The sequence below is a fragment of the Peromyscus maniculatus genome, chromosome 8 (assembly GCF_049852395.1).
Source record: "Peromyscus maniculatus bairdii isolate BWxNUB_F1_BW_parent chromosome 8, HU_Pman_BW_mat_3.1, whole genome shotgun sequence".
Lineage (NCBI taxonomy): Eukaryota > Metazoa > Chordata > Mammalia > Rodentia > Cricetidae > Peromyscus > Peromyscus maniculatus.
The window spans coordinates 73,443,464-73,456,641 of NC_134859.1; positions in this window are offsets into that span (position 1 = coordinate 73,443,464).

The following is a 13,178-nucleotide window of genomic DNA, read 5'->3' on the forward strand; positions in this document are numbered from 1 at the left end:
AGGCCGAGCTTTCATAACTAATAGTATCTGTGTCGTGACTGGGGGCTGGTTGGTGGCCCCAAAGAAAGCCTGCTACAAACATGTATTTGGTATTTCATTTGTAAGGAGAAAAAAGCAGTGCTTCTGGAAAGAACATTTCATTAGGACAGGGTCTCAAACTGTTGGGCTCAAGAGAACCCTCTGCCTCGGCCTCCAGAGGAAGCTCATGCACCTCAGAGCCTAGTTTAAAACAACTCCACAAACTCTTGACATACACATACTGTAAGAACCCGGGAAAGGAAATGTGTTGTCTCCATGTTTCTAACTCTTCCCTCTTTACTTGAAAAAGATTACTAAATATGATCTAAACTTTCACAGTTCAAACGAAAGCTAAAAAAATACTTAGGGGTATGCATGTGGGCTTTTAAAAAAGGGTTTCGTGTGTGTGTGTGTGTGTGTGTGTGTGTGTGTGTGTGTGCACATGTATGAAGGTACCCATGGAGGCCAGCAGATGTTATATCCTCTGGAGTTGGAGATACAGGTGTTGGTTCTGGAAACTGAACTCTGATTCTCTGCAAGTGCAGCAGGCACCTCTTAACCCCGGGCCATCTCTCCAGCCCTAGCATGGGTTCTGTTTGTTCGTTTTTTGTTGTTTTTGAGGCAGGGTCTCTGTAGCCCAGGATGACCTGGGACTTGCTGTGATTCTCCAGCTTTGGCCTCAGCTTCCCGGAGTGTTAAGCATCAGTCACTATACTTGGGTCTGAGAACTACAATTCTGCAAATATATTTACCTTTGAAAATGAATGCTTTGAACCACAAGGGGGAGATGTTGTCAAATGCTACAGCGTGACCATCGATTCTGAATACAATAAGCCACTTTACACAGCTGTTTAAAAATGAACATTGGGCCAGGTGCAGCTGTGTGCCGGGTACTTCAGCGCTCAGGTGGCTGGGGCAGGAGGATCTGTTCAGTCAGGAGTTCAAGATGAGCCTGGACCAAAGAAGTTTAGACACAAACTTTGTAATCCAGCACTTGGGAGGTGGAGGCAAGAGGCTCAGGAGTTAATGGACAGCTTGAGCATATACCAAGTTCCAGGTCAGACAGGGCTCTCTACACACAGCAAGATCTTGTCTCAAAAACCAAAGCAGGGTGTGGAGAGATGGTTCAGAGGTAAAGGCACTTGCTGCCAAGCCTGATGACTGAGACCCATCCCTGGACCTATGTGACAGAAGAAGAGAAACGTTCTCTGACCACACTTGTGCCATGGCATGTGCATGCACCCACACATATTCAATATTTATTTTGAGACCGGTCTCACTGTGCAGCCCTGGCTGGCCTCGAACTCACTATGTAGACCAGATTGACCTCAAAATCAGAGATCCAATTGCTCCTGCCTTCTGGGTGCTGGAATTGAAGACTTGGCCACCACATCAAGCTTTTTTTTTTTTTTTTTAAGTAAACAGGTAACTGTGCTAATTGTTGGTTTTTCTTCAACTCTCTGGGAATGAGTGACCTGGGTCAGATTTGGCTATGGACTGTAGAAGGTCAGAGCAGAAAATGATTTGATTCAGTCGGTGTTTAAAGACTACTAGGTTTTGACTTGCTATAGAAGGCAGTTTATATGCTTTTTGGTCAATTTGTGTTACAGTCATTATTGGGTATGTTTGTGTGAGTGTGTACGTGTGTGGACATGCTTGTGCCACAGTGTGGATTGGGGCATCAGAGGGCAACTTGGAGGAGTCAGTTCTGTGTCCAGAGGCTCACTCAGGTCATAAGGCCTGGTGGCAGGTACCTTTACCAGGTGGGCCATCCTTGTCAGCCCTGAAGTAAAAATATCACTCACCTGTATGTTTTGTTAAATTGAGAAAATTATCACAAAGGCAATACAGTACTAGATGAAATTAATATAAGGAAATATTGTTTCACTCTGGAGAATACCACACACACATATTTGGCAGTATGTTTGAAGGAATCATTGTGTTTCAATGAAATATATCACACACAGTGTATCAACAAATATAAAATGAGGCAAAATAGGAGCATTGGCTATTTCTGCCCGGTCTACCAGTAGTAACTTATTTTGCATGGAAAAACAATAGTTCCCAGCTTTGCTGCTTTCTTGCTTTTCTTTCCACATGGAAATAATTACCTTTTTGCTGTTGTTCTTATCAACTGTTGCTATGGTTTAAAATACTGGACCATATCTTATTTCGAAGGAATGTAAAAAGCAGTCGGTTTAGCTGCTAAAAGGCACACCCCACTGGCTGCACTTTGTTAACTCAAATATACTTGAGGAATAATTAGATCATAATTCTCACAAGACAGAATTCTTCAGCTCTGGACACATGCAAGGACTTAACTTCCCAGACGAAACCAATGTTAATGAAGACCCGTGGCTGCGTGAGCTCACTGGGGTGAGCTGACTCAGGGATCTTGCTAGAAGGAATGCATGAGAGAAGTCAGAAGTTGAAATCACTTGATATTTGAGGCAGGAATTCATGAGGTACAAATGAGGCGAAGGTATTTTTATTTGAGATCTGTGTAATCAACAGGAGGTGAATATTAGAAGGAAATCCCTGTAAGCACTCAGGACCCATCCGTGTGTGTGTGAACATTTTTTTCAGGTACTCCATTATTTGACATATGTGGACATCAAAATATTTGAAACTTGTTTTAATCATTTACATGGAAAATAGTGTTTTCAAAAAAATTGTAATGACTTCTTTTTAAAGTTAGAGTTGCAGTTTTAACAAAAATTAACACTAGAGGCCAGGTGCTGTGGCATGTGCTTATAGCCTCAGCTGCAAGGGAGCCTAAGGCAAGTCAGCCAGCCCAGGACGGAGGTCAGCCCTGGCAATATGTTGAGATGCCCCTGTCTCAACCAAACAAAAATGATCCACGAGGAAGATGAGGTCAATGCTTTGGAATTTAGGATGGCATCAGAAATGCACCAACCAGGGAGAAAACAGAGGCAGCAGCTCCCAGTTAGAGTGAGAAAACTTTTGAAATGTAATTTTGAAGCCAAGTATGGTGGCACACACCTGTTATCCTGACCCTTGAGGAGGCTCAGGAAAGGAGGGCCAGCCTGGACTATACTCCGAGTGAGGGGGCACCCTATGGGCAGTGGGTGTGGTGTGAGCATAGACTGCTTCTTTTCAGACCTTCTCACCCTTTTGTCTCCTCATAGCCTTTTGGTCTACGCTGCAGAACCCATCCATCTCTTCCCACTCGGCACTCCCCATCCCCCTACCCCCAGCAGCAGTAGCTCCATGTGAAGTCTTTCATTTCACCCATCACTTAGAACTGCCTGCCCTCAGCCAGTTCATTCATTCATTCAGCAACGTCTGCAGTGCGTGGTAGGCATCCATCGAGGTGTTAGGGATGCTGGATCAGTACTGCAGGATGGAAGAGCTTACAATGCAGGGTTTCTTTTGCTGTATGAAGCTACGATTCTGGCTTCCTAATTGTTGCTTTTGATTGTGTATATATTCAACTTTTTTTTTTAATGGGAAAGAATGTAGTTCCAGAAAGAACAGCAAATGGGGAGTGTGGGCCTGGGCTTTGAATGTTGCAATGTCTCTTCTGGCTTGGGACAACTTTGGAGCATGCATACCAGCGATTCCTCTTCTGACCACCATGTTTATCACACTTGAATGCCTGTCGAATGTTTTGTTTTAAAACACGCTCCATATGTCTCTCTCCCACTGTCCCCTCCCCGTGGGCCCCCACTTGGCAGTCTGCCCTCTCTTCTCCTGCCATCTTCTTACCAAATACGGCTTTATCGGCCGACCTGTCATTTTTGATGACTAACTTAAAGGACACTGTCATCCCTCATCAATCAAAAGTATTTTTTGTAGGGGGGAGTTTAGGAATGTAAACTAAAAAAAACCCAGGGTCTATATTTTCTATTTAATAATTTCTTGTGCCTACACCATGAAATGTCTTGGAAGATGCTCAGAACTCCACTTCTACAAGCAGGGATGCATACACAGGGAGCTCAGATAAACGCTGCAAATGTTTCCAGTTTCTGGGAAACTGTCAGTTGAGTGTAGGAGAAAATAGGGAATTCAAGCTATGGAAACAAAACAGAGAGGGAGCGCATGCTCCCCAAACATGCAGCTTATCAGCATTTCAAAAGTCATTTGGGCCGGGGAGTGGTGGCACACACCTCTAATCCCAGCACTCAGGAGGCAGAGCCAGGCGGATCTCTGTGAGTTCGAGGCCAGCCTGGTCTACAGAGCGAGATCCAGGACAGCCACCAAAGCTACACAGAGAAACAACAACAAAAGTAATTTGTTTTTTGTTTTGTTTGCTTTTGAGACAGCACCTTACTGAGTGGCCCAGGCTAGCCTAGAAATCACTGAGATCCACCTGTCTCTACATCCCAAGTGCTGGGATCCCAAGTGTGTGCCACTATGCCTGGTCTTTGAATTGCTGGCTTTACCTAATGGCAAAATGTATGACTAGTTATAAGAATAGTTTAAAAAGAAAGAGCCTGAGTGTTCTAGCCCTTGGGAAAGCAGGGTCAGGAACATGGGGAATTAAGAGGAGGCCTGGGCTCTATGTCAAGACCTTGTCTAAAAAACAAAAACCAAGAAATTATTTTAAAATATTTAAAAGATTCAAATGACATATCACTTAGCAAGTAATGCTTTGTCCTAGCTCCTCTTTGCCAGTGAAGTCATTGTAAGAGATGTTTCTCTGGCCTTCTTGTTCTACTTGAGTTTAAGTATTTAAGTGGCACACAAAAATTCAAAGATACTATTGTCCAAAAATATGACCATTGACCACATGTGGTTAGTGCCATGAATGCAGAATACACATCAGACTTCCGAGACAACATGGTAATGGGAATGTAGCTCAGTGCTCAAGCGCTTGGCCAGTGTGTGTAAGACCCAGGGTTTAACCTCCAATGATACAAGAAGAAAAAAAGCCTACATGAATAAAAGAATATGAAATATTGGCCAGGCGGTGGTGGTGCACACCTTTAATCCCAGCACTTGGGTGGCAGAGGCAGGTAGATCTCAGTGAGTGTGAGGCTAGCCTGGTCTACAAAGTGAGTTCCAGGACAGCCAGGACAGAGAAATCCTGTCTTGAAAAACCACAAAAAAAGAAATATTAATATTTTAACATTCTCTTTAGTGTTTTTTATGTGCATTTGTGTTTAGCCTACATGTATGTCTGTGTGAGGGTGTAGGATTCCCAAGAATTGGGGTTACAGACAGTTGTGAGCTGCCATGTGGGTGCTGGGAATTGAACCCATGTCCTCTGGAAGAGCAGCCAGTGCTCTTAACTGCTGAGCCATCTCTCCAGCCAAAAATATTAATACTTTAATTATTGTAATTTTATGGATATTAGGCTAGTAATATTAACTTTACCTGTTTCTCCTTAACATTTAAAATTAGACAAATGCCTTCAAATTACATTTTAAGTGAGATATGAGGGGCTGAGCTGTTCTAGATAGTTCAAGAGCAAAGTTCATGGAATTGTAAAAGTGTGAACAAAACTTCCTTATATTTACTAGGTGAGAGGGCATGGGAACAAGACAGTAAGAAACATAGGCCAGGCAGTGATGGTGCGTGCCTTTAGTGCCAGCACTTGGGAGGCTGAGGTAGGTGGATCTCTTTGAGTTCAAGGCCAGCCTCCTCTGCAGAGCGAGTTCCAGGCCATCCAGGGCTACAAAGAGAAACCCTGATTCCAAAAACAAAAACAACAAAAAAAGATGTAAGGTTAAAGACGGGAGTTTCCTTTTGGGGAAAAAAAAGGGCTCTTGCTTAGGCTGGACTTATGAGATCAGTATGCAAGAGCAGGATGTGAGCTGAATTCAACAAACATCCACCGAACACCTGCGAGGAAAGACCGTGCTGAGAGGGTGGTAAAGAAATGAGTCCAACCTGGCCCCTGGCAGGAAGACAGTCGCCACTTGGTACAGTCTGTGCTGGCAAGCATATGCCTGGCTCACAGGAAACTCCATGTGTACTAGACGGATGAACGTAGGCCTCTAACTCCAGAAGAGATGTACAGCTGACAACTGAACTTCAAAATCACTCTGGGTTGGTGGTGCAGGCCTGTAATCCCAGCACTTGGGAAAGTGAAGGCAGGAGGATCAGAAGTTCAAGACTAGCTTAAGCTACATAGCAAGTTCAAGTCTAACCCGGGCAACATGAAGCCCTATGTCAAACAACCAACCAAAGCAAACCAAACCCCAGGGCTGGAAAAGTGGCTAAGGAAACAGAGTGCTTGCCTGGCACACTTGAAGTCCTAGGTTTAATACCCAGCACTACATACACTGGGCACAGTATGCCTGTAATCCCAGCACTCTGGAAGTGGAGGCAGGAGGTGTAGAAGTTCAAGGTCATCCTTGGCTGCAAAGAGACTTCCAGGCCAGGCTGGGACACATGAGATCATGTCTCAAAAACAAAACAGACCAGCAATGTCCAAGTCTCATGACCCCAGTTCAGTTTCCCCAACCCATAGTGGGGAAGGAGAGAAATAGCCCCTGTAAACTATCCTTTGGTGTCCATGAACAATAAGTAATAAATATAATTAAAGACGAAGTGTAGAGCTGGAGAGAGAGTTCAGCAGTTAAGAACACTGGCTCTTCTTCCAAAGGATCCGTTTCCATTCTCAGGGGCTCACTCCCGTCTGTAACTCCAGTCCCAGGGCATCTGAAACTTCCTCTGGCCTCTGTGGGCCCAGACAGCATGCAGGCAAATCACCCGTATGTATTTTTAAAAATTAAAACAAAAATAATGTCTCTGGAGTAATTTTAAACATACACACACACACACAACTGAAGACAGGTTCAAAAACATGAGGAATTCGGCCAGGAGTGATGCCTCACGCCTTTAATCCCAGCACACAGGAAGCAGAGTCAGGTGGATTTCTGAGTTTGAGGCCAGCCTAGTCTACAGAGCTAGTTCCAGGAAAGCCAGGGTTACATAGAGGTTTGTTTGTGTGTGGAGGTCAGAGGACATTTTGTGAGAGTTGGTTCTTTCCTTCCACATGTGGGTCCTGGGGATCAAACCCAGCTCGTCAGCCTTCCGCAGCAACCATCTTTTCCTACTTAGCCATCCCCCGTCCCCTCTGGCTTTTGTTTGGAGACAAATGTACACCGTTACACCCAGTTTTGTTTTCTCTTTTTAAGACAGTCTTTGGCCCAGCAGTTAGGGGCACTCGCTGCTCTTCCAGCGGACTGCATTTGGAGTCCAGCACCCACATGGAGGCTTACAACCTTCTGTAGCCCCAGTCCCAGGGGATCTAATGCCTCCTGGCCTCCGTGGCCCTCAGGTACACACGTGGTGCACACGTGATGATGAAACGTCTACACATAAAGCGTTTTCCCAACTGTGCTACCTGGGATCACAGGTGTGTGCCGCCTTGTCTTATCTGTGCGGTGTTAGGGAGCCCAAGGCTTCCTGCTTGCTAGGCAAACACTAAACCAATTGAGCGCTACCCCTGACACCTTGCCTCTCCCCATTCCCCGCTTGTTTGTTTTTGAGACAGTCTTACTGTGTAGCTCTAGAACTTGCTATGGAAACCAGGCTGGCCTCAAACACACAAAGATCCACCAATCCTCATGCCTGACATCTTTGTTTTTGCCATATTGCTCTGAACTTCTGGCTCAAGATGTGCTTCTTTCCCTCCTAAGTAGCTGGGACGTCAGGCACCCAAACTCAGTGGCTAAGGAAAATGATTTATTAAAGGATGCTAACACCCACATGGAAACAGTCTGAATAGAGACTAAAGCCTAGTGAGTCAGAAACTATACCAAAGGGTGGGAAGAGTTAATTAGGAATATTCCTTCTGCAGAGACTAGGGAATCGCCCCCTCCACAAGGCCTCATGTATTCCAGGTTTATCTGACTTGCTATGTAGCTGAGGATGACCTTGAACTTATTGTATCTGGGTGATGGATGTAAGGGTATGCCACGGGTGCACAGGATCCTGCGGAGATCAGAAGAGGGCATGGGGTCCTCTGGAACTGGGGTTACCACATGGGTGCCGTCAAACAAGTGCGGCTCCTGTGAAGAGCAGCGAGTGTGAGTGCTGAGCCGTCTCCCAAGGTGTGGCCTTGAGTTTGCGATTAACTCCTGGGATTCTCGGCTGGCGCCACCGTGCCCTGTTCAGGCAGGGCAGGACAAGGAGCCCGGGGCTGCTTCATGCATGCCGGGCAAGCTCTCTACCACCTACGCTGCACCCCCAGCCCTCCGTGGAGTCTTTGTGGCTCGCCCGGTGTCCAGAGGCAGAAAGAGGTTCTGGATCCCCTAGAAAAGCAGCGGTGCCCTTAAGAGCAGAGTTCTCTCCCCATCTCCAGATTCCTTTACTTTTGAAGCAAACGCAGAGCATCAAGAATTGACTGGTACATTCTGAAAGGACCTTGCAGCATCCCTCCTCAGAAATTCTTGTCCACATCTTCACAGGACCAGCAGCTAGTTATGCCAGGTTCCATGAGAACCCCAGAACAGGGACACCCCAGTCCTCCTGGTCTTTGAAAACAATGCAGGAACCTGAGAGTGGAATTCGCTTTCATCCATTCTCCACCACAGTAGACACAAGTTAAACCTCTCTTGCTGACCCCTGATGCTCCTGCGGAGTGGTGTCACTGAGGTCATATGCCATTTATTCTGAATGCCTTTTCAGCCAACTACAATAAGTAATAACTCATTTACTGAGACATGTAAACAACCTCAGCACCAAAGCAGCCAAGTGGAAAACTCCTTCACCACACGGTCCGGAAGATGCACCAGAGTCACAACGCTGCCTTTGGGGTTGGCAGAGGCGGCGGCTGGGAAAAGCCCTCCCTCGGCCTTGGAAACACATCTGGGCTCCTGGCTGTGGCGGCTGCTGTCCTCCAGGGGAAGACAGCAGCTCCCGGTACCAACTTTTTTCCTTATATAGAAAGACCATCTATCCAGGAATCACCACCCTCCAGCCGCACAGGGAGGAGCCAGGGACACAACAGGAGAGGGAAGTTCTCGTTTCCTGTGACTCAAAGCTCCAGCCACAGTGGCATCTTTTCAGCAAATGCTACACAAGTGAAGGCTGCTGTTGCTGACGGGAAAGCTCAGGGGGCATTTCCTCAGGGTCCTGTGACGCGCAGTGCGCCACCCGAACAGCGCGGGGAGCCAGAAACCCGCTCCCCCTTTCACACATCTTTTCTGGAGGGTGGCCATGTTCTTTCTTCTCTTTCTGTGTGGTGGATGCATGGGGAGGTCAGAGGTTGACGTCCGTCCGATGTTCCCTGTCTCTGACACTTTCTGAGGCAAGGTCTCTCATGGAACAAAATGACTTACCTAGGCTGACTGGCCAGTGAGCTCCGGGGACCCTCTGGTTTCTGCTCCCCCAGTGCTGGGGTGCAGATGTGGATGCTGGGAATCCACTCAGGGCCTCGTGCTTGTGTGAGCCAACCCCCCACCCCCCGCCTTTCCTCACTTCTCTCGCCTCTTTTACTCCATCCCGGGCCCACACCCCGGCCTCGACTTGGAGAGTAGCTTCTCACTGGACGGCTGCAGCACTCACCCAGCACATGCTGTTGGCTGCGCACACAATGGACCCTTAGAGACAGTGTTCTAGGGGCAGAAACAGAGCGAACACAAGGAAAAGGACAAGTGAATTATAAATGAATTACCCTTCTTTTGGTTGACATGCCTATGTAAGCCCATCTGCGCACGCTGGGCGGGGGGGGGGGGCACCTATAAAAGCAGATCCCACCCGCTCCCCGGGCCCTTTTCCCACACGTTCTGTTGAAGTAGGCCTACTGCACAATCCCTAATAAGAACTCTTATAGTGGGTTTTGTTGTACCTTGTGTTTTCTCTCACATGGTAGACAGCGCCGCAAATAAGTAACAACCACTATATTCTGCCCCCCGCCCCTGTTCTTAAAGAGTGGCTAATGCCCCGGCATGGTTGTTAGGAAGATTAAAACAGCTCAAGGTGTGAAAGCACTCTGCAATGGAGAAAGGTGCAGGGCTTTAATCCCAGAACTAAGAGGCAGGCAGATCTTGGTAAGTTTCAGGTCAGCCAGGGCTACAAAGTGAGATTTTGTCCCCAAATTGAAAAGAAAAAAGGCCTATACAAATATGAATTGTTTAGTAATCATCGTTACCAAGAGCATTCTGGGAACCTGACCACACGAGATGGCTGAGGAGGCGGGAAAGCTGCTGACTTCTTAGGCAATGGCCTTGGTTTTCTGCTGTCTTCCTTTCTCCACCAACTCAGTGATCACAAGATGCAACTTGAACTTTTGCACTGATTTCTACATAACCGAGTGCGTAAGAGCTGTACTGCCACGTCCACTTCCTCCTCCGTGCCCTCACCACCCACAAACTGCTGACCCTCCCACTCTTAATGCCCTCCTGGGGTTGCAGTGAGGATTAAACGATTAAGTACAATACGCTCGAAATGACACTGAAAACAGTATCCAGTACAAAGCAAGCAATCATTATCAGTTACAGCAACTCACTGCGCTTCCTGGTTCAGGGCAGAGGTCCCTGGGAGCGGTCAGTGCAGCTGAGTGTGAAGTGCCACAGCAGCCTGGGGGTGGGAAGAGGCAGTGGCAATGGGCAAAACAGGGCTCTTTGGAGGGCACTGAGGGCATGGCCACACAGTGGGGGTGACTCTGCTGGAGGCCTGGACTTGCTTCCCTACAAGTGGGAAGGGGCCGCAGAGAGAGGCTTTCTCATTTTATTTTTGGCCTTCTTGAAAAGTGATTGGGGGTGGTCGGAGGTGGCGCACACCTTTAATCCCAGTGCTCAGGAGGCAGAGGCAGGTGGATCTCCAAGTTCGAAGCCAGCCTGGTCTACAGAACGAGTTCCAGGACAGCCAGGGCTACACAATCACTAACCCCCTGGGTGGTGGTGGTGGTGGTGACTGGGTTGAGCAGAACACCATTCCCTGGGGACCTGGCCAGCAAGCCTGGCTCAGGCCCGAGGAGCAATTGTGCTGTTCTTTGTCTGCACACATGGCGAGGGACTGGAGGAGAGCAACAACAATCTAACCTCCAGGGCAAGGCACAGCCCCTCCTTTTCTCAAATGCTTAACTGGCCTCACTACCCCGGAACATTTTTCTTTTTGATCTGAAACAGCCTAGAAGACAATTAAGCAATGCCGTCCAGCTGGGTCAGTCCAAAGAGGCCCCGAGGAAAGGACTGCTCCTTTTCTGTCCTGTGAAAGGGAGAGATGGCATCGGGAAACGCCACATTTGGGACAGTGGGGGAGGCCTCCAGAATTAACAAGATGTTAGATCGAAGACCATGCAAGGAGGCCAGGAACTGCCTGAAGACCCCGACTGCCAGGTGGCATGGGTGGCTCAGAGGTCCCGGGAGGCTGGAGCCCTTCAGAATTCTGGAATGTGGTTTCCAATGCAAATAAGGGCTGGTTTGTCGAAATGGTGCTGGACTGTGTCCAAGCACTTCCTGTCTGTCCTTTGAGTCATTTGGAAATGGTTAACAAATAGGTTGGACACCTGGCTTCAGATGGAGAGGGGAATTTCCATGCAAGCCGTGCACTGTAAAATGCTCTCTCTTCCTTCCCGAAGCAACTGAGATCAGGACTGAAGTGGACCCTAAAGAGTGTCCTAAGCCGGCTCAAGGCAAAGACAGAGCAACTGCTACAGACTCAAGGGAACAACTCTGTGCACGTGAAAAATGCTACCTCGAGAGGGACAGATGTTCAATGCTTCAAGAGTCACTGGCTGCTGGGTCTGGATAACAAACACTCGGAAGCTGCACTTCTGTCCCCGGATCTAGCCAGCCCCTTGCCGCTGACTCACTCTCACTGGACCTGGGTCAGTCTCCTGATGGGAGAACTGAAGTTCTGATCTGAAACGAATCCCAGGGGCGAGCAGGGGCCATCTAAAGCCACCTCCCTTCTAATTTCGTATTAACACCCACACAGGAGCCTGTGCGGTCCAGCGGGTCAAAGACCAGCTGGCAGCTGCCTGTCGCCGCAGGGCGCAATTCTAAAGGCCTGACAAGCAGCCCTGTACCGCGGGCTTCTGTAAGGCCTCTTCCTGGAACAGGTTGAACATGCAAATGCAGGTTGGTAGGTTGGTTGCTGCAATTCGAGGCCTCACCTCCAAGGCAAACATATTACCTCAGGTGAACTCTTGGCCCTCAGGGAAGGGACTGAAACCCACGCCCCGTCAACCAAGCATAGATGCCTCCGAGATCGCTCGGCGTCTTGAGGTAGATTATGTGCCCTCTTTCGTGTTAAAAGGCAGGGGCATTTTCAGACGCAGTCGTTCTGTGCAGCGCAGCATTTGCTGTAAGACATGGTGGAAAGCCAGAGGACGCTGGCTAGTATGAGGGACAGGATACTGGCTTTAACTAGGGTTCCTAAGTTCTCACTGGATTAATTCCCAGTTGCACATTAAAGGTGACAAGTCAAGCCTGTCACCTACCTGTGATCTGAACACCCCACAGGCCAAGGCAGACCCAGCGCCCTCTACGCTACCTCCCACCAGCACACGCAAACCAAATCAAGTTAGTTATGCAGAAAATGAACAGCATTTGTGTCCATTAAAAAAGACCAGGCTGGGTGTAGTGGCGCACGCCTTTAATCCCAGCACTCCGAGTTCGAGGCCAGTCTGGTCTACAGAGTTACAGGACAAGCAGGGCTACACAGAGCAGCCCTGTGTTGAAACAGACAAAACAAAAAGATCTGGCATGTTATCAAATCTTTTTTTAAAAAGTGGTTTTAAGCATATCCACCTAGTAATCTATACTAGATCCTCTGGATTCAGTTTATTCTAAGGGTCTGAAAGCCGTTGTTTCCCTTTTTATGTTTATTTAGTGAGTACGTGTGTGGGTACATGTGTGAGCTTCAGTGTGTGTGTGTGTGTGTGTGTGTGTGTGTGTGTGTGTCCGTGTCCAAGGACAATCTGCAGGCGTTGGCTCTCCTTCCACCACTTGGCAGCAAGCACCTTTCTCCACTCAGTCATCATGCTGGCCCTATCCCCTTTTTCCTCCCTTCTAGTAAATTCTTTTTCTATCAGCCCCCCACCCCCCACCCCTTGTTTTTTGAGACAGGATTTCACTGTGTGGCCCTGGCTGTCCTGGAACTCACTCTGTAGCCCAGGCTGGTGCCAAACTCACAGAGATCTGCCTGCCTCTGCCTCCCGAGTGCTGGGATTGAAGGCGTGCACCACCACTGCCCGACTTTCCCCCTTTCTTGAGATAGGGTTTTACTGGCATCCA